A 23,287-nucleotide genomic window follows, 5' to 3' on the forward strand; every position below is an offset into this window, starting at 1 on the left:
CAAAATGTCCTTCATTTATTGAAGTCTTCTTTGATTACCTTTAGCAATGTATTGTAGTTTTCTGTGTACAAGTCATTCATGTCCTTGTTTAAATTTATTCCAAGATATTTTATTCCTTTACTTGCCATTGTAAATGGAATTTTTTTCTTGATTTCATCCTCAGCTTCCTCAGTGCTAATGCATAAACACACTATTGACACTTCCTTGTTGATCTTGTACCCCACCACTTGCCAAATTTATTTATTAGTTCTAGTAGCTTTGTTGCTGATTTTTCAGGGCTCTGTAAATATAGGACAAGATTATCTGCATATAGTGCAAGTTTTACTTCTTCCTTTCAATTTGGAGATTTTTATTTCTTATTTTTTTCCTTAACTGCTCTAGGTAGAACATGTATGCTATTGAAGCTAATTTCATATCTTTTCAAATTAATAGAGTGTGTGTGTATGTATATATATATATATATATATATATATATATATATATATATATAGGTTGTATAACATAAACCTCAGGTAAACCACAAAGAAAGAACTGAAAATATGTACAGAAACCAAAATGAGAAAGTGATAAGTCAGATACATTAAAAAAGATCTGCTATATGGAAAATGAACTTCTGATAAAGGAAAAGAGAGATTTAAAGAAGATACAGCCTATTAAAAAAAGGACAAAATGGCTGAAGTAAATACTGTCATTGCATTAATAACACTGAATGTTAATGGGTCAAAATCCCCAATCAAAAATCACAAATAGAATGGACAAAAGAGCATGAATCAACTATATGTTGTCCACAATACACTAACATTAGACACAAATATATAAACAGCTTGAATGCTAAAGTTTGGAAAAATACATTTCATGCAATAGGTCAAAAAAAAGAGCTGGGGTAGCTGTACTAATATCAGACAATTAGGTTTAAAGTCAAAAGCTGTTATAAGAGAAAAAGGGCACTGGATTTTAACAAAAGGATTAATTTGTCAAAAATAAAAATCATGAATATTTATGCACCCTACCATGATACAGAATAACAAGATCTCATTCCACTTTCTACTTCCCACATAATTATGTTGTTTAAATAAACCAACAAGACAGGTTAAATTAGATAGTATGCTACAGAAAATTTAAAGTTTGGACCAAAAAAACACATCTTCCTTTGCTCTTACACAGAAGTTGAGGTTTCAAAATACAGACAATGTCATATTTTATCCTGTATGCTGATTTAACTTTGTCCTAAGATCCATTTCATTCACATCTCTAATTGAAGACTGATCTCTGTTCAGCTTCTTTAGCAGATGTTGTTTGGAGTAATGCTGACTTTCACAGCAGCAGAAATCAAACTTTGAGTCTCAGGTGTCACACAGATTCTCAGAGTTGCAGGGAACTACCAGGTTATACACAAACAGCACAGCATCTCATAATTTTAAAATAACAGTTAAAACTCAGGAATAGATGTGACTGTTGTAAGAGCTTACAACCTAGTCACATTTATAATGAGGCTTATTGAACATCCTACACTCCTTAACCAACAATTGCCCACCCTCTGCCCACTTTTCATCACCTGATATCCTATGCTCTCAATTTCAACTCTCAGATTTTGCTCATTATAGTTAAATTATATTAGTGAGATCATACAATACATTTTCTATTGTTTTAGCTTATTTCATTCAAAGTAATTTCCTCACAGAACTACTGACCTTGAAGAGATAAAGGATGTCAGGAAAGGACACTATTCACAACTATATGGTAAAAAAACTAGACAACTTAGATGAAATGGACAACTTCCTATAAAAGCATGAACAACCAATTTTGACTAGAGAAGAGACAGAAGACTTCAACAAACCAATCACACATAAAGGGATTGAAGCAGTAGTCAAAACAGCATGGTACTGCATAAACAAAGAGATCCTAACCAATCAAATTTAATGGAGTGTTCAGAAATAGACCGCCTCATCTACAGACAATTGATCTTTGATAAGGCATTCAAGTCGACTCAACTGAGACAGAGAACCTTTTCAACAAATGGTGCTTGGAGAACTGGATATACATATCCATAAGAATGAAAGTGGACCCCTATCTCACACCTTATACAAAAATTAACTCAAAATGGATCAAACACATAAGTATTAGAGCTAAGACCATAAAACTTTTAGAAGAAAATATAGGGAAATATCTTAAAGATCTTGTGTTAGGAGGTGGTTTCCTAGACCTTACACCCAAATTGTGAGCAATGAAAAATAATTAGATAAATGGGCTCTCCTCAAATTGAATACTCACTTTAACTATGTCTATATAATATCTTTATATACATTGAATACAATAAGTTCATAAGTGAGTGAGAGACAAACAAGCAGAGAATTCCAGTAGAAACTTAGAGAAATCTTCCTGGAAACCCAGGAAAGGGACCCAGATTGGGGATAATTTTTTTTATTAAATTCAGTTTTATTGAAATACATTCACACACCGTACAATCATCCATGGTATACAATCCACTGTCCACAGTATGATGACATAGTTATGCGTTCATCACCACAATCTATCTCTGAACATTTTCCTTACATCAGAAAGAACCAGAACAAGAATAAAAAATAAAAGTGAAAAAAGAACACCCAAACCATCCCCCCATCCCACCCCATTTGTCCTTTAGTTTTCTTTCCCATTTTTCTACTCATCCATACACTAGATAAAGGGGGTGTGATCCACAAGGTCTTCACAATCACACTGTCATGGGGATAAAAATTTTAAGGCATCTACCTAGAGATGGTGATTGACATCATGACCTTGGATGAGACCTTCCATGAAAATATCATCAAAGACAACAAACAGATGAAGGACAAGGCCAAGAAGGAGCCCTGCTCTCTTACCATGGCCTTCAACTGGTGGAGCTCTCAAAGGACCTCCCACCACCTTCTTCATCATGGAAAGAGTATGTGGAGGTTCTTACTGTGAAACTTATTACTATCAAAGTCAATGGAACTAGCCAACCAGTTGAAGATTGAATATTTTACTATGTAGCTTCAGTCAAAACTTCCATCTGTATTTTTACAGTATCCTTTATGCCTACAATTTTCCAGCCCAGTTTCAAACTCATCAATACCTGTAAATAAGAGAAAATGTTTTTCATTCTCTGGAACTATACGTTATTCCCTTGCCCTTGGTGTCCTTACCATCCCATATGTGCCAGTTTGAATGTATTGTGTCCCCCAAATGCCATTATCTTTGATGTAGTCTTGTGAGGCAGATGTTTTGGTGCTGATTAGATTTGCTTGGAATGTACCCCACCCAGCTGTGGGTGATGACTCTGATGAGATATGCCCATGGAGGAGGCATGGCCCCACCCATTCAGGGTGGGCCTTGATCGGTGAGCCATGTAAATGTGCTGACTCAAACAGAAGGAACTCAGTGCAGCTGTGAGTGATGTTTTGAAGAGGACCAAGCTTTCTAGAGAGGAACATCTTGGAAGAAAGCCATTTTGAAACCAGAACTTTGGAGCAGATGCCAGCCATATGCCTTCCCAGCTAACAGAGGTTTTCTGGACACCATTGGCCATCCTCCAGTGAAGGTACCCGATTATGATGTGTTATCTTGGACACTTTATGGCCTTGAGACTGTAACTGTTTAGCCAAATAAACCCCCTTTTTATAAAAGCCAATCCATCTCTGGTGTTTTGCATTCCACAGCATTAGCAAACTAGAACACCATATTTTTCATAATTGCAACCAAAACATCTCCTCTTCTTGGATAGGACAACTCAAAGGTGATAGCTCTCCCTAAGTCAATTTATAAGCGCAATTCAATCCCAATAAAAATACCTACAAGCTATTTTATGGAGTGAGATAGTTAACACTTTCAAAAAAGAATAGCAATAAAAAACTATGAGGGGGATACTAGTATTACCAGGCATTACATCTTACTATAAATATTCAATTTTGTGCTACTATTGCTTGAAGAAGAAAAATAGACTAATAGGATAGACCCCCAACCCCACAACTATCCCCAAGGACATATGAACTTTTACTATAAGATAAATATGGTTGCTAAGTAACTAGGATAAGGATAGACTTTTAAATAAGATTAAATGAGACCCATATCTTATACCAGTCTCAAGAATAAATTCTAAAAGGATCAGAGAATCAATGTAAAAATAATGCTGTACAAGCACTTGAATTAAACATTAGTGAATTCCTGTGTAACCTCCATGTATGTTAAAGCTTTCTGAATATGACACAAAACCATTGATGAAGTTACTCCTCTGGGGCATTTGATAGATAGCCAGGAACTGTGTGTACTGGACACTGCAGAGAAATTCAAGTTTGGAAATACTTCATACAACACTCACAAATGTGTGTAGCAGGTGAGATCAGCAAAATCTGTAAGTTCTTGTGGCCAGGGGGCCTATGACCCTCCCTGCCAGGCACAATCCTGAGGGAGGAGGGGCCATCAGTGCTGAGAGCCAGGAGGGAGAACTACAGTTGCACCACTGATTAACAAACTCAGACTACTGAACAAAACTCCAAACACAGATAAATTAAAATCAGACATCAGACAATCTGGGAGCAGTCCACCCAGTGGAGAGGAGATAGAGCTCACAAAAACAGAAGAAAAAAAAAAACAAAAATAAAAACAGAGACTTTTGGAGTTGAGGGTGAACATAATATGGAGAAGGGCCAGGCTCAAGCAGAATCAGGCACAAATGCAAACCAAGAGGGACAGGGCCCTTTACTCAAAAGTGGCATTTTCTGGTTTCTTAATTGTCCCTTAATATCCTCCAACTCCTTGTATTTTTGCATTTCAATAGTCATCATAACCACAAGGACTGAATTAAAGGGCTTTTTTCTAAATGTCTATACTGGGCACTTCTTTTCCTTTTTTCTCTTTTTTAAATCTTTTTCTCTTCTTTTAAAAATAAATACTCTAAGAAGCCCATTACAGAAAGCCTCAAAAACCCACATTTGGGCCCAGGCAATAGAAGAGCTAAGGTAGCTCTGAGAGAAAAAGCAATAAGTCTACTGGAAGAGAAAATTTTCTAAAGACCATATCTTCCCAAGAAAAGGGGGGCATGACCTAACTCCATAAACAGCCCTCCTTTGGGGAACTCAGATTCCAGGGGCTGGAATTCAGAAACCAACTTCAGTCAGCCACATCCCTGAGAGGTTTAGGGTCACCAGGAGAACTAAGGGCTCCATACCTCCTCACACTGGTCAGGGAGCTGGGGGTTGGCAAGTACCACCTACCTGCTTGACAGCATAAGAAAAGCACAGAATCTAAAGGTCTCACAGAAGGATCTCATTCTCAAGGAAACTCCACACCCTCCTCCCGAGACCTGGGTCTCTCTGGACTGGGAAAACCTGACTGGGGTTGACCATGTCTGAGGAGACACACTAAAAGCCTACATAGAAGCAGGGCAAGAAACAGAAAAACAAGAGGTGAAAAACTCTGTATCAACTAAATAGAACCTAAGTTAGAGGCCTAGAATATGCTGAACTAAACACCAAAGGTTAGAGAACAAAGCCAACTGACAAGAAAACCCTAGGTAAAATAGTGAAAATGAGCTCCATAATAAACTAATCAAGAAAGTCAGATGCCTAGACAGCTCATGATAATGATCCATACTAGGAAATGAAAAAATGCACCAGCCAAAGGAACAAATTAATAGCTCAACCAAGATACAGGAGTTTAGGCAACTAATGCTAAATCAATTCAATGAACTGAAGGAAGAACTAATTAAACATGTTCAAACAAATCTCCTGAATCAATCCAAAAATCAAGTCAATAAACTGAGGAAAGATATAGCTAAGGAGATGAAGGATATAAGGAAGACACTGGATGACCATAAAGAAGAAGACATAAACATGAAAAACAAATGGCAGAGCTTATAGGAATGAAGGCCATAATGGTGGAGATGAAAAAGACAATGGAGGGATACAACAGTAGATTTGAACAGGCAGAAGAAAGGATCTGTGAATTGGAAGACCAGACATTTTAACTCATACACACAAAAGAACATATGGTGAAAAGAAAGGAAAAATATGAGCAGGGACCTAGGGAGCTGAGTGACAACATGAAGTGCACAAGTATATATATTATGGATGTTCCAGAGGGGGAAGAGAGGGGAAAAGGGGTGGAAAGAATAATAGAAGAAAAAATCACTGAAAATATCCTAGCTCTTATGAAAGAAAATTACAGATTCAAGAAGTACAGTGCAACCCAAACAGAATAGACCCCAATAGACCTATTACAAAACAGTTACAAAACACATGACAGTTATGAAAATATACGGCCTGAATTAACAGTACAGTTTAGAATACAAGAAAATGTTTTTCATCAAATGCCTTGAAGATACCACATTAATGCAAGCCGGGAGCATTATGCTGAAGGAAAGTATTTACTTGAGGTAATTAGATTTCTTAAACAGTAAAGTTATACTGTTTAGAAGATACAGATACTGCACCAAATAGACATCTCTTCCCTTGGTCTCACATGGAAGCTAAAGTTTTAAAACACAGTCAGTTTTGACCTTTACCCTTTGGCCTGGTTTGCCCTAGTCTTAACCAGATCTCCTTCATTCATCTCACTAATTGAAGTCTGGGCTCTTTTTCAGCTTTTATTTAACAGTGGTTGTATGCACTAATACTGACGTTCATACCTGCTGAGCTCCAGCTCTGAGTTTCAGGTGTCTCAGAGATACACATTGTTCCAGAGACCAATCAGGTTATACACTAAGGGATCAGCATCTCAAAGTTTAGAGATAGTAATTACAATTCAGGAACAGAGTTAACTGTTGTAAGAGCTTATAATCTGGGGACTATTACAATAATCATGTCCATGTTAGGCTATGTTCTAAGATTCAATTCTGAGTTTACACATTGTAGTTAGTCCATATTGGTGAGGCATTAGAGTGTCTGCCTTTATTTCTGGTGTAATTCACTCAAATACTGTGTACAGGATCCATTCACCTCATTGTGTGTCTCACAGCTTCACTCCTTCTCGTAGTTGCTCAATGTTCCATTGTATGCATACACCACAGTTCACCATTCTGTTCCTCAGTCTATGTACCCTTAGGTCAACTCCACCCATTGCAAATCATGATTACTGTCTCCATGAACAACAGTTTGCAAATGTCCACTCATGTCTCTGCTCTCAGATCTTCAAATGACATACCCCATAATGAGGTTGCAGGACCTTATGGTCCCCACATACTTAACTTTTTGTGGAACCACCACACTGACCTTCAGAAAGGCTACACCATTCTACCTGCTCATCAGTAGTAGATAGGTACATCCCTCTCACCATGTTTTCTCCAACACTTTTACTCCTATATATATTTTTTCCTAAAATTTTATAGAGTTATATTCACTTGCCATACATTTATCCACAGTATACAATAATTTGTTCATGGTATCATAAAGTTGTACACTTTTCACCACAATCAGCACTTGAACATATTGATTACTACAAGAAAAATTATTTTTAGCAGTAATAAAAAGATGGTAAGAAAAATATCATCATACATTACAATGTAATAGTAAGGACAGAAAATAACACTACTACCAAGAATCCCATATTCCTCCCCTGTATCCCCCTCTCATATACACTTAGCATTGGCATTTTGCCTTTGTTATATTTAATGGAGGTATATTACAATGTTACTGTTGACCATAGACTCCAGTTTGCTTTGATTATGTTTTTTCCTGAATACCATCCCTTTTTCAAATTTCTACATGGTTGACATTCATTTGCTTTCCCACATGCAAAAACATTTTTATATTTGTATATTTAGTAACAGTCATTGGCCACTCCAGTTTTTGCCACGTTATACAGTCCCAGTCTTTATCATCCATCTTTACCTCTGGTGTCATACATTCTCCTATCCCACCTCTTTCAGCTTTACTCACAGACATCTTTGTTCCATGTACTTACAATATTGTGCTACCACCACACAGTATTATGCTATCTATTTCTGGATCTATACAATCAATCCTAAACATTTTGTAGTCCTTCAACATCAAATGCCTGGTCTCTACCCTTTTTCTATCTCCTAGTCGCCTGTGTTGTCGGCTTTTAACTCCCAAAGTTTGTTCATTAATGTCTGTTCATATTAATGAGACCATACAGAATCTGTCCTTTTGTTTCTGACTAACTTCACTCAACATAATGGTTTTTTCCAATGTTTATTTGACAGCTAATGGGTAAGGAAATCTTATTTGGAGTGATGGAAAGAATGTGTAACTCTTGGTTTTGACCGTAGCAGATTCTGCACATCATGTTCAGCTGAGAAATCTATATCTGATAGTGCAAAAGTTGGAAATGAAGCAGTGTATATATATATCTATCTTTAAAAAATGACAGGAAAATAAGTAACAATGGAGAGTGCACTAAAACATGTGACCAGTGTGAAAATATATGGCCTGAATTTACAGTACAGTTTAGAATACGAGAAAATGATTTTCATCAAATGCCCTGAAGATACCACCTCAATGCAAGCTAGGAGCATTATGCTGAAGGAAAGTAATTACCTGAGGTAATTTGATTTCTTAAACTTTTGCTTTTTCAATATGAAATGTGTGGGGTTTTTTGTTGTTGTGTGAGTTTGGGCTTCCATTTTGGATTATGCTAAACATTAGATTAAATGAAATAAATATTAATTAAAAGCATCAATATTAATAATAAACTGATGGAGTAATACTTTTATGCCATCCTGCCAAGAATCCACAAACTCTAATTTACTAAGAGGAAACATTGAATAAATGCAAATTTAGGAATATTCTATCAAATGGTTATACCCATCTTCAAAAATGACAAGCTGAAGGAAAATGTATACATTTATTCAAATGTATGTATTCAGAATAAGATGAACACATACCTGAAAACAAAATGCAATGTATGATATGATTCTAGACTTGTTATAGGTGTGTTTTTTTCTTCCTTCATTTCTATCATTATTTTTGATATATAGGATTCATTTGTTATAAAGGGCATTAATGGTGTTATTGGCTTGGTATGGATTAGGCTTATAATGATATACTGGCAGTACACCAAAGTTAATTCCCTGATTGTGTGAATCTTTCTGTGACTGTATAGGGGAATGTATTTGATCTTAAATGAAATGCTACAAGCATATAGAAATATTGACACATTTTGTTTATGCATTAATTTCAATGGCTGAGAAAAAAAAAGATTTCCTAACAACAGAAAATAAAGCAAATGTTAATACGGTGTAAAAAATAAAATAAATCCATTTCACAGGCAGTGGCTGCTCTCCTCTTGAAGGGGAATATCAGAGCAGGGTGAACTTACAAGGACCTCCCTTTTAGAGGATTTGGGAAGAATGGGCAGGATCAGTGTCACCTGAAGCTACTCTCTTGGGCATCAGCACACTTGGGATCAGATGGGACAGGGAAGTATTCTTTGAATTTCTCACCATACCTCAGGGGTGCAGCTGATCCTGTGGGCTGCAGAAGCATACCTATACAGCTACTTCATTGGATAGGGGCCACAATTCCTCCTACCAATTTGTACCCAGGTTTGGTGCCCTTTAAATTTTCAGACCCCAGAAATAGTCATTGTATTTGAGGCCTGTCCCTTAGCAACCCAGTGCTCATTGTGAGGTATGTGGGTGGAGGGGCAGGGCATGTGCTAATGTGCATTTCAAGGAACCACCTGAAATCTAGGCCCCTTTGAGAACCAGGTCTGGGTCTGTTTTCTTTCCAGGTTCTAGCCGAAATGAAGTTTCCTGTAGGAGGTTTCTTAGCACTGGTTTTTCCCAATGTTTATTTGACAGCTAATGGGTAATGAAATCTTATTTGGAGTTATAGAAAGAATGTGTGACTCTTTGTATTGACAGATTCTGCACATCATGTTCAGCTGAGAAATCTATCTGAGAGTGCAAAATGTGGAAATAAATTATTGTATATATAACTATCTAAAAGAAATGACAGGAGAGTAAGTAACATAGAGTGTGAAGCAAAACACATGACCTGTATGAAAATATGTGGCCTGAATTAACAGTACAGTTTAGAATATGAGAAATCTTTTTCATCAAATGCTTTGAAGATACCACATCAGTGCAAGCTTGGAGCATTATCCTGAAGGAAATTAGTTACTTTAGGTAATTTGATTTCTTAAACCTTTGCTTTTTTCAATATGAAATGTGTGTTTTTTTTGTTGTTGTGTGTGTGTTGGCTTTCATTTTAGATTATGTTAAACATCAGATAAAATGAATTAAAAATTAGTAAAAAAGTCAACATTAATAAATAATCACCTGATGGATTAGTTCTTTTCTGCCCTTCCTGCCCCAAATCCGCAAACTCTAAATTACTAAGAGGAAACACTGAATAAATGCAAATTCAGGAACATTCCATAAAATGGTTACATACCTGTCTTCAATTATGACAAGCTGAAGGAAAATATATATATTTATTTAAAAATATATATTCAGAATAAGATGAATAGATACCTGACAACAAAATGCAATATGATATGAATCTAGACTTATTATAGGTGTTTTTTCTTTCTTCATTTCTATGATCATTTTTAGTATTTAGGATTTATTTGTTACAAAGAGCATTAATTGTGTTATTGGTTTGGTAGGAATTGTGCCTAAAATGGTATACCACCAGCACACCAAAGTTAATTCCCTGATTTTGAGAATCTTTCTGTGAATATATGAGAATGTGTTTGATCTTAAATGAAATGCTACAAGCATATAGAAATATTGACACATTTTTAATGCATTAATTTCAGTGCTTGTGAAAAAAGATATCCTAACAAAAGAAAATAAAGCAAATGTTAATATGGTGTAAAAAATAAAATAAATCCATTTCAGAGGCTGTGGTTCCCCTCCTCTTGAAGGGAGAAAATCAGAGCAGGGTGAACTTACAAGGACCTGCCTTTCAGAGGATTTTGGAAGAATGGGCAGGATCAGTGCTACCTGAAGCTACTCCCCTGGGTGTCAGCACATTTGGGATCAGACAGGACAGGGAAGTCTTCCTAGAATTTCCTTTGCTAATAAATTTGATTTTGAGGCTGAACAAACATTGTGCCCAGTCAGGGTATTCTGTCTCCCATGGCAGCACCATATTTAAGGTGGATGAAGGGTGGGTTTTCAGTTTCCAGGGGAACCATCAGAGTGTCTGGGACAAGAGAGGCTTTCTCCACAGGCAGAGAATCCCCTTAGGGCTATGGGAATTCTTGGACCCAGATTCCAACAATATTCAGTGGACTTTGTCATTCATGCCTTCTGAAAGTCCCCTCTCCTCTCCCAAATTAAGTCTCCAACACACTGAAAGCTGACACCACAAAGATCATCACCATTTCAGACCTGCATCAATGGGCCTGCATCAACAGACTGCCTTCCATTACTAGGTATATTCTCAGAGAAAATATTAAGACATGAATGGACATTTGTAAACCAAAGTTTATTGTGACATTATTCACAATAGCCAAGAGATGGAAACCACTCAAATGTCCATCAATGGATGAGTGGATACACAAACTGTGGTACATACACATGATTCATTATCACACAGCTATAAGACTGAACAAAGGCATGGAACATATAATAACTTAGATTAACATTGAGGACATTACATTGAGTGAAGTTAGCCAGAACCTAAAGGACAAACACTGTATGTTTTCACTGATATGAACCACATTAATGAGCAAACTTTGAAAGTTAAATCCTGATAACACAGGATATCAGGAGATAGAAAGAGGTTAGAGATAGGGCATTTGATGCTGAAGCACTACAGAATGTTCAACAGTATTCATTGCATAGATCCAGAAATAGCATAATACCCTGTGATGATAGCACAATATTTTAAGTACACTGAACTAAGATGTCCGTAAGTGAAGCTGAAAGAGGTGGGCTAGGGGCATGTATGGCACCTGAGGTAAAGATAGAAGTTAAAGTTTGGGACTGTAACTCAGCAAAAATGGAGTGGTCAATGATTGTGACTAAATGTACAAATATAAAACTGTTCTTGCATATGGGAGAACATATGAATATCAACCATGCAGATGTTGAAAAGGGGAAGTTATGGGGGAAAATGTAATCAAGGCAAACTGGAGAATATGGTCAACAGTAACATTGTAATATACTTCCATTGAATGTAACAAAGCCAATATACCAAAGCTAACTGTTTATGAGAGAGAAATATAAGAGATGGATATGGGATTCTTGGTGCTGGTGCTGTTGTCAGACCCTACTATTATATTGTATTGTATAACACTTTACTTTTATTATCATTTTTATTATCCATTAAAAATTTTTTTCATACTAATTAATATTTTCAAGTGCTGAATGCAGTGTTAAATGCACAACTATATGATGATACCATGAACTGACTGTACACAGTGAAAAATTGTACAGTATGAGAATATAGCTCTATAAAATAGGAAAACCATAAATAGGGATAAAAGTGCAGGAGAGGAGGCGGGGCAAGATGGCAGACTGGTGAGCTGTAAGTTTTAGTTACTCCTCCAGGAAAGTAGGTAAAAAGCCAGGAACTGCGTGGACTGGACACCACAGAGCAATCTGTCTTTGGGCATATTTCATACAACACTCATGAAAACGTGGAACTGCTGAGATCAGCGAAATCTGTAAGTTTTTGCGGCCAGGGGACCCGCGCCCCTCCCTGCCAGGCTCAGTCCCGGGGGAGGAGGGGCTGTCAGCTCCGGGAAGGAGAAGGGAGAACTGCAGTGGCTGCTCTTATCGGAAACTCATTCTACTGATTCAAACTCCAACCATAGATAGACTGAGACCAGACACCAGAGACTCTGAGAGCAGCCAGCCCAGCAGAGAGGAGACAGGCATAGAAAAAAACAACACGAAAAACTCCAAAATAAAAGCAGAGGATTTTTGGAGTTCTGGTGAACACAGAAAGGGGAAGGGCGGAGCTCAGGCCTTGAGGCGCATATGCAAATCCCGAAGCAAAGCTGATCTCTCTGCCCTGTGGACCTTTCCTTAATGGCCCTGGTTGCTTTGTCTATTAGCATTTCAATAACCCATTAGATCTCTGAGGAGGGCCGTTTTTTTTTTTTTTTTTTTTTTTTTTTTAATAATTTTTTGTTTTTATAAAAAAATTAATCTAAGAAGCTCAATACAGAAAGCTTCAAAGAATTGCAATTTGGGCACGTCAAGTCAAGAGCAGAACTAAGAGAGCTCTGAGACAAAAGGCAATAATCCAGTGGCTGAGAAAATTCACTAAACAACACAACTTCCCAAGAAAAGGGGGGTGTCCGCTCACAGCCACCATCCTGGTGGACAGGAAACACTCCTGCCCATCGCCAGCCCCATAGCCCAGAGCTGCCCCAGACAACCCAGTGTGACGGAAGTGCTTCAAATAACAGGCACACACCACAAAACTGGGCGTGGACATTAGCCTTCCCTGCAACCTCAGCTGAATGTCCCAGAGCTGGGAAGGTGGAGCAGTGTGAATTAACAAGCCCCATTCAGCCATCATTTGAGCAGACTGGGAGCCTCCCTACACAGCCCAGCAGCCCAGAACTGCCCTGGGGGGACGGCACTCACCTGTGACATAGCACAGTCATCCCTCAACAGAGGACCCGGGGTGCACAGCCTGGAAGAGGGGCCCACTTGCAAGTCTCAGGAGCCATACGCCAATACCAAAGACTTGTGGGTCAGTGGCAGAGACAAACTGTGGCAGGTGCTGAACTGAAGGATTAGACTATTGCAGCAGCTTTAAAACTCTAGGATCATCAGGGAGATTTGATTGTTAGGGCCACCCCCCCTCCCCGACTGCCCAGAAACACGCCCCACATACAGGGCAGGCAACACCAACTACACACGCAAGCTTGGTACACCAATTGGGCCCCACAAGACTCACTCCCCCACTCACCAAAAAGGCTAAGCAGGGGAGAATCTGGCTTGTGGAGAACAGGTGGCTCGTGGACGCCACCTGCTGGTTAGTTAGAGAAAGTGTACTCCACGAAGCTGTAGATCTGATAAATTAGAGATAAGGACTTCAATAGGTCTACAAACCCTAAAAGAACCCTATCAAGTTCAGCAAATGCCACGAGGCCAAAAACAACAGAAAATTATAAAGCATATGAAAAAACCAGACGATATGGATAACCCAAGCCCAAGCACCCAAATCAAAAGACCAGAAGAGACACAGCACCTAGAGCAGCTACTCAAAGAACTAAAGATGAACAATGAGACCATAGTACGGGATATGAAGGAAATCAAGAAGACCCTAGAAGAGCATAAAGAAGACATTGCAAGACTAAATAAAAAATGGATGATCTTATGGAAATTAAAGAAACTGTTGACCAAATTAAAAAGATTCTGGACACTCATAGTACAAGACTAGAGGAAGTTGAACAACGAATCAGTGACCTGGAAGATGACAGAATGGAAAATGAAAGCATAAAAGAAAGAATGGGGAAAAAAATTGAAAAACTCGAAATGGACCTCAGGGATATGATAGATAATATGAAACGTCCAAATATAAGACTCATTGGTGTCCCAGAAGGGGAAGAAAAGGGTAAAGGTCTAGGAAGAGTATTCAAAGAAATTGTTGGGGAAAACTTCCCAAATCTTCTAAACAACATAAATACACAAATCATAAATGCTCAGCGAACTCCAAATAGAATAAATCCAAAAAAACCCACTCCGAGACATATACTGATCACACTGTCAAACATAGAAGAGAAGGAGCAAGTTCTGAAAGCAGCAAGAGAAAAGCAATTCACCACATACAAAGGAAACAGCATAAGACTAAGTAGTGACTACTCAGCAGCCACCATGGAGGCAAGAAGGCAGTGGCACGATATATTTAAAATTCTGAGAGAGAGGAATTTCCAGCCAAGAATACTTTATCCAGCAAAGCTCTCCTTCAAATTTGAGGGAGAGCTTAAATTTTTCACAGACAAAGAAATGCTGAGAGAATTTGCTAACAAGAGACCTGCCCTACTGGAGATACTAAAGGGAGCCCTACAGACAGAGAAACAAAGACAGGACAGAGAGACTTGGAGAAAGGTTCAGTACTAAAGAGATTCGGTATGGGTACAATAAAGGATATTAATAGAGAGAGGGAAAAATATGGCAAACATAAACCAAAGGATAAGATGGCCGATTCAAGAAATGCCTTCACGGTTTTAACGTTGAATGTAAATGGATTAAACTCCCCAATTAAAAGATATAGATTCGCAGAATGGATCAAAAAAAATGAACCATCAATATGTTGCATACAAGAGACTCATCTTAGACACAGGGACACAAAGAAACTGAAAGTGAAAGGATGGAAAAAAATATTTCATGCAAGCTACAGCCAAAAGAAAGCAGGTGTAGCAATATTAATCTCAGATAAAATAGACTTCAAATGCAGGGATGTTTTGAGAGACAAAGAAGGCCACTACATACTAATAAAAGGGGCAATTCAGCAAGAAGAAATAACAATCGTAAATGTCTATGCACCCAATCAAGGTGCCACAAAATACATGAGAGAAACACTGGCAAAACTAAAGGAAGCAATTGATGTTTCCACAATAATTGTGGGAGACTTCAACACATCACTCTCTCCTATAGATAGATCAACCAGACAGAAGACCAATAAGGAAATTGAAAACCTAAACAATCTGATAAATGAATTAGATTTAACAGACATCTACAGGACATTACATCCCAAATCACCAGGATACACATACTTTTCTAGTGCTCACGGAACTTTCTCCAGAATAGATCATATGCTGGGACATAAAACAAGCCTCAATTAATTTAAAAAGATTGAAATTATTCAAAGCACATTCTCTGACCACATTGGAATACAATTAGAAGTCAATAACCATCAGAGACTTAGAAAATTCACAAATACCTGGAGGTTAAACAACACACTCCTAAACAATCAGTGGGTTAAAGAAGAAATAGCAAGAGAAATTGCTAAATATATAGAGACGAATGAAAATGAGAACACAACATACCAAAACCTATGGGATGCAGCAAAAGCAGTGCTAAGGGGGAAATTTATAGCACTAAACGCATATATTAAAAAGGAAGAAAGAGCCAAAATCAAAGAACTAATGGATCAACTGAAGAAGCTAGAAAATGAACAGCAAACCAATCCTAAACCAAGCAGAAGAAAAGAAATAACAAGGATTAAAGCAGAAATAAATGACATAGAGAACAAAAAAACAATAGAGAGGATAAATATCACCAAAAGTTGGTTCTTTGAGAAGATCAACAAGATTGACAAGCCCCTAGCTAGACTGACAAAATCAAAAAGAGAGAAGACCCATATAAACAAAATAATGAATGAAAAAGGTGACATAACTGCAGATCCTGAAGAAATTAAAAAAATTATAAGAGGATATTATGAACAACTGTATGGCAACAAACTGGATAATGTAGAAGAAATGGACAATTTCCTGGAAACATATGAACAACCTAGACTGACCAGAGAAGAAATAGAAGACCTCAACCAACCCATCACAAGCAAAGAGATCCAATCAGTCATCAAAAATCTTCCCACAAATAAATGCCCAGGGCCAGATGGCTTCACAGGGGAATTCTACCAAACTTTCCAGAAAGAACTGACACCAATCTTACTCAAACTCTTTCAAAACATTGAAAAAAATGGAACACTACCTAACTCATTTTATGAAGCTAACATCAATCTAATACCAAAACCAGGCAAAGATGCTACAAAAAAGGAAAACTACCGGCCAATCTCCCTAATGAATATAGATGCAAAAATCCTCAACAAAATACTTGCAAATCGAATCCAAAGACACATTAAAAAATCATACACCATGACCAAGTGGGGTTCATTCCAGGCATGCAAGGATGGTTCAACATAAGAAAAACAATCAATGTATTACAACACATTAAAAACTCGAAAGGGAAAAATCAATTGATCATCTCAATAGATGCTGAAAAAGCATTTGACAAAATCCAACATCCCTTTTTGATAAAAACACTTCAAAAGGTAGGAATTGAAGGAAACTTCCTCAACATGATAAAGAGCATATATGAAAAACCCACAGCCAGCATAGTACTCAATGGTGAGAGACTGAAAGCCTTCCCTCTAAGATCAGGAACAAGACAAGGATGCCCGCTGTCACCACTGTTATTCAACATTGTGCTGGAAGTGCTAGCCAGGGCAATCCGGCAAGACAAAGAAATAAAAGGCATCCAAATTGGAAAAGAAGAAGTAAAACTGTCATTGTTTGCAGATGATATGATCTTATATCTAGAAAACCCTGAGAAATCAACGATACACCTACTAGAGCTAATAAACAAATTTAGCAAAGTAGCGGGATACAAGATTAATGCACATAAGTCAGTAATGTTTCTATATGCTAGAAATGAACAAACTGAAGAGACACTCAAGAAAAAGATACCATTTTCAATAGCAACTAAAAAAATCAAGTACCTAGGAATAAACTTAACCAAAGATGTAAAAGACCTATACAAAGAAAACTACATAACTCTACTAAAAGAAATAGAAGGGGACCTTAAAAGATGGAAAAATATTCCATGTTCATGGATAGGAAGGCTAAATGTCATTAAGATGTCAATTCTACCCAAACTCATCTACAGATTCAATGCAATCCCAATCAAAATTCCAACAACCTACTTTGCAGACTTGGAAAAGCTAGTTATCAAATTTATTTGGAAAGGGAAGATGCCTCGAATTGCTAAAGACACTCTAAAAAAGAAAACGAAGTGGGAGGACTTACACTCCCTGACTTTGAAGCTTATTATAAAGCCACAGTTGCCAAAACAGCATGGTACTGGCACAAAGATAGACATATAGATCAATGGAATCGAATTGAGAATTCAGAGATAGACCCTCAGATCTATGGCCGACTGATCTTTGATAAGGCCCCCAAAGTCACCGAACTGAGCCATAATGGTCTTTTCAACAAATGGGGCTGGGAGAGTTGGATATCCATATCCAAAAGAATGAAAGAGGACCCCTACCTCACCCCCTACACAAAAATTAACTCAAAATGGACCAAAGATCTCAATATAAAAGAAAGTACCATAAAACTCCTAGAAGATAATGTAGGAAAACATCTTCAAGACCTTGTATTAGGAGGCCACTTCCTAGACTTTACACCCAAAGCACAAGCAACAAAAGAGAAAATAGATAAATGGGAACTCCTCAAGCTTAGAAGTTTCTGCACCTCAAAGGAATTTCTCAAAAAGGTAAAGAGGCAGCCAACTCAATGGGAAAAAATTTTTGGAAACCATGTATCTGACAAAAGACTGATATCTTGCATATACAAAGAAATCCTACAACTCAATGACAATAGTACAGACAGCCCAATTATAAAATGGGCAAAAGATATGAAAAGACAGTTCTCTGAAGAGGAAATACAAATGGCCAAGAAACACATGAAAAAATGTTCAGCTTCACTAGCTATTAGAGAGATGCAAATTAAGACCACAATGAGATACCATCTAACACCGGTTAGAATGGCTGCCATTAAACAAACAGGAAACTACAAATGCTGGAGGGGATGTGGAGAAATTGGAACTCTTATTCATTGTTGGTGGGACTGTATAATGGTTCAGCCACTCTGGAAGTCAGTCTGGCAGTTCCTTAGAAAACTAGATATAGAGCTACCATTCGATCCAGCGATTGCACTTCTCGGTATATACCCGGAAGATCGGAAAGCAGTGACACGAACAGATATCTGCACGCCAATGTTCATAGCAGCATTATTCACAATTGCCAAGAGATGGAAACAACCCAAATGTCCTTCAACAGATGAGTGGATAAATAAAATGTGGTATATACACACGATGGAATACTACGCGGCAGTAAGAAGGAACGATCTGGTGAAACATATGACAACATGGATGAACCTTGAAGACATAATGCTGAGCGAATAAGCCAGGCACAAAAAGAGAAATATTATATGCTACCACTAATGTGAACTTTGAAAAATGTAAAACAAATGGTTTATAATGTAGAATGTAGGGGAACTAGCAGTAGAGAGCAATTAAGGAAGGGGGAACAATAATCCAAGAAGAACAGATAAGCTATTTAACGTTCTGGGGATGCCCAGAAATGACTATGGTCTGTTAATTTCTGATGGATGTAGTAGGAACAAGTTCACTGAAATGTTGCTATATTATGTAACTTTCTTGGGGTAAAGTAGGAACATGTTGGAAGTTAAGCAGTTATTTTAGGTTAGTTGTCTTTTTCTTGCTCCCTTGTTATGGTCTCTTTGAAATGTTCTTTTATTGTATGTTTGTTTTCTTTTTAACTTTTTTTTTCATACAGTTGATTTAAAAAAGAAGGGAAAGTTAAAAAAAAAAAAAAAGAAAAAAGACAAACAAGGAAAAAAAAAAAAAGATGTAGTGCCCCCTTGAGGAGCCTGTGGAGAATGCAGGGGTATTCGCCTACCCCACCTCCATGGTTGCTAACATGACCACAGACATAGGGGTCTGGTGGTTTGATGGGTTGAGCCCTCTACCATAAGTTTTACCCTTGGGAAGACGGTTGCTGCAAAGGAGAGGCTAGGCCTCCCTGTATTTGTGCCTAAGAGTCTCCTCCTGAATGCCTCTTTGTTGCTCAGATGTGGCCCTCTCTCTCTGGCTAAGCCAACTTGAAAGGTGAAATCACTGCCCTCCCCCCTACGTGGGATCAGACACCCAGGGAAGTGAATCTCCCTGGCAACGTGGAATATGACTCCCGGGGAGGAATGTAGACCCGGCATCGTGGGATGGAGAACATCTTCTTGACCAAAAGGGGGATGTGAAAGGAAATGAAATAAGCTTCAGTGGCAGAGAGATTCCAAAACGAGCCGAGAGATCACTCTGGTGGGCACTCTTACGCACACTTTAGACAACCTTTTTTAGGTTCTAAAGAATTGGGGTAGCTGGTGGTGGATACCTGAAACTATTAAACTACAACCCAGAACCCATGAATCTCGAAGACAGTTGTATAAAAATGTAGCTTATGAGGGGTGACAATGGGATTGGGAATGCCATAAGGACCAAACTCCACTTTGTCTAGTTTATGGATGGATGTGTAGAAAAGTAGGGGAAGGAAACAAACAGACAAAGGTACCCAGTGTTCTTTTTTACTTCAATTGCTCTTTTTCACTCTAATTATTATTCTTGTTATTTTTGTGTGTGCTAATGAAGGTGTCAGGGATTGATTTAGGTGATGAATGTACAACTATGTAATGGTACTGTAAACAATCGAAAGTACAATTTGTTTTGTATGACTGCGTGGTATGTGAATATATCTCAAAAAAATGATGATAAAAAAAAAAAAAAGTGCAGGAGAAAACATGGAGACAGGGATGTATGTATTTACTGTTGGGTAGGAGACAGAATGGTGTAGACTTTCTGGAGGACAGTGTAGTGGTTCCACAAGAAGCTAAGTTATGTGGTGGCCATAAGGTCCTGCAACCACATTAAGTGACATATACTTGGAAGATGTGGGGGGAGGGGTGTGAATGGACATTTGTGCACTCGTGTTTATTCAGGCAGTCTGCTTGATTTGCAATGGGTGGAGGTGGCCTAAGAGTACATCAACTGAGGAACAGAATGGTGAATTGTAGTGTGTGCATATAAGGAATACTGAGCAACTACAGAGAGGAGTGAAGCTGTGAGACATGAAACACAATGAGGTGAATGGATCCTGTAGACAGTCAACTATGCCAGAAACAAAGCAAATAATATAATGACTCACCAACATGGACTAACTACAATGTGTAAACTCATAATTGAAACTTACAGCACAGCTTATCAGGGGCATGCTTATTGTAATGGTCCCTAGATTGTAAACTCTTGCAGCAGTCACATCTATACCTGAATTGTAATGCCTATCTCCAGATTCTGAGATGCTGATCTCTTTGTATAAAACCTGATTGATCCCTGGAACATTGTGTATCTGTGTGACACCTGAAACTCAGCTAGAGCTTGGCACATATGTCAGTATTATCGCATGCAGCAATTGTTTATAAAGCTGAAAAAGAGTCCAGACTTCAATTAGAGATATGAATGTAACAGATCTATTTAAGACTTCGGCAAATTGAGCCAAAGGGCAAAGGACAATACTGAATGTGTTTTAAAACTTCAGCTTCCTTGTGAGGCCAAGGAAAGAGATGTTTATTTGGTGCAGGATCTATATTTCCTAAATAATTTAACTCATACAGTATGTTCAAATAGCATAATTTCTTGGAATTTTGAGTAGGAAATGAGACCTGTTACATTTGTACAGGTTAGTGTGAAATAACAACACATCCCAAAATAATTTGAGCAAAGAATAAAAATATTTATGCAGGGCCTCCCTGGGGAACTGGGGGAAATTGTGTAAGTGTTGGACTTCCTTACCTGCATCGTTGCTGATGTTCTCACAAACATTGAGTACTGGTGGTTTTGTATACCAAGCACTCTATCTTGTCACTTGCCATTATCAAAATTGTTACTAAAAAGCGGAGGCTAAAACTGCTTATAATTGTGCCTAACAGTCTCTCTGCAAGAACCTCTTTGTTGCTCAAATGTGGCCCTCTCTCTCTAGCTAATCCAACTCAGCAGGTGAACTCCCTGCCCTCCCCACTACATGAGACCTGACTCCCAGGGGTGTAAATCTCCCTATCAATGCAGGATATGACTCCCTAGGATGAATCTGGACCCAACATCTTTGAATTGAGAACATCTTCTTGACCAAAAGGGGATGGAAACTGAAACAAAATAAAATTCCAATGGCTGAGAGATTTCAAATGGAGTTGAGAGGTCACACTGGTGGGCAGAATTATGCACTAAATAGATAACACTTTTTAAGTTTTAAGGTATTGGAGTAGCTAGAACTAAATACCTGAAACTATCAAACTCCTACCCAGTAGCCTTGACTCTTGAAGGTGATTGTATAATAATGTAGCTTATAAGGGGAGACAGTGTGCTTCCGAAAGCCTTGGGGATCACACTCTGTTTATCTAGTGTATGGCTGGATGAGTAGAAAAATGGGAAGAAAAACTAAATGAAAAATAGGGTGGGAGGGGGGATGATCTGGGTGTTCTTTTTACTTTTATTTTTATTCCAATTTTTACTTTTTCTGGTATAAGGAAAATGTTCAAAAATAGATTGAGGTGATGAATGCACAACTATATGATGGCACTGTGAACCGTTGAGGGTAGACTGCAGATGACAGTATGATGTGAATATATTGCAATAAAGCTGAATTTTAAAAAGAAAGCAACCTTGTGGCTGAGAAAAGCTGAGAAACTGTAATAAGTACCTCCACAATGTTGTGTATCACAGACAATGAAAGACCATTCCGCTCTTCATGATATGAGTCATAGATTGTTACAAGATTATGAATACATTTTTAACCAATTACACGCTTGCTAAAATGATGTAAATATTTTATTTAAGTTTAATTATTAATTCAGAAATAGATATGTCTTTTATCTTAATTCACTTAAGTTTGAGTGTGAGCCATGGGATACTCACTTTTTTTTGTTGCAGTTAATTAAATTCAGTTTTATTGAGATATATTCACATACCATACAACTATTCTTGGTGTACAATCAACCATTCACAGCACCATCATACAGTTACACATCCATCACCTCAATCTATTTTTGACTATTTTCCTTAAACCAAAGTAAAAATAAGAAAACGTAAAAGTAAAAAAGAACACCCGAATCATCCCTCCAATTTCACCCCATTTTTCATTTTGTTTTCATTCCCATTTTTCTACTCATCCATCCATACACTGGATAAAGGGAGTGTGATCCACAAGGCTTTCACAATTCCACTGACACCCCTTGTAAACTACATTGTTATGCAATAGCCTTCAAGAGTCAAGGCAACTGGGTTGGAGTTTGACAGTTTCAGATATTTACTTCTAGCTATTCCAATACATTAAAACCTAAAAAGAGTAATCTATATAGTGTGTAAGAGTGTCCACCAGAGTGATCTTTTGACTCCATTTGAAATATCTCAGGCACTGAAACTTTATCTCATTTCATTTTACAACCCCTTTTGGTAAAGAAATTTCTCAATCCCATAATGCTGCATCCAGATTCATCCCCAGAAGTCATATCCTGCATTGCAATGGAGAATTACACTCCTGGGTGTCAGGTCCCATGTAGGGGGGAGGGAAGTGAGATCACCTGCTGAGGTGGCTCAGCTAGAGAGAGAGACCACATCTGAGCAACAAAGAGGCACTCAGGGGGAGACAGGCACAATTATGAGTATGTTTAGCCTCTCCTCTGCAGTAATGAGCTTCATAAGGGCAAGTCCCTCCAGAGGGCACAGCATACCAAGCCAACAGTCCTCAATATTTGTTAGAACATCAGCAAC

The sequence above is a fragment of the Choloepus didactylus genome, assembly GCF_015220235.1.
Source record: "Choloepus didactylus isolate mChoDid1 chromosome 25 unlocalized genomic scaffold, mChoDid1.pri SUPER_25_unloc2, whole genome shotgun sequence".
Lineage (NCBI taxonomy): Eukaryota > Metazoa > Chordata > Mammalia > Pilosa > Megalonychidae > Choloepus > Choloepus didactylus.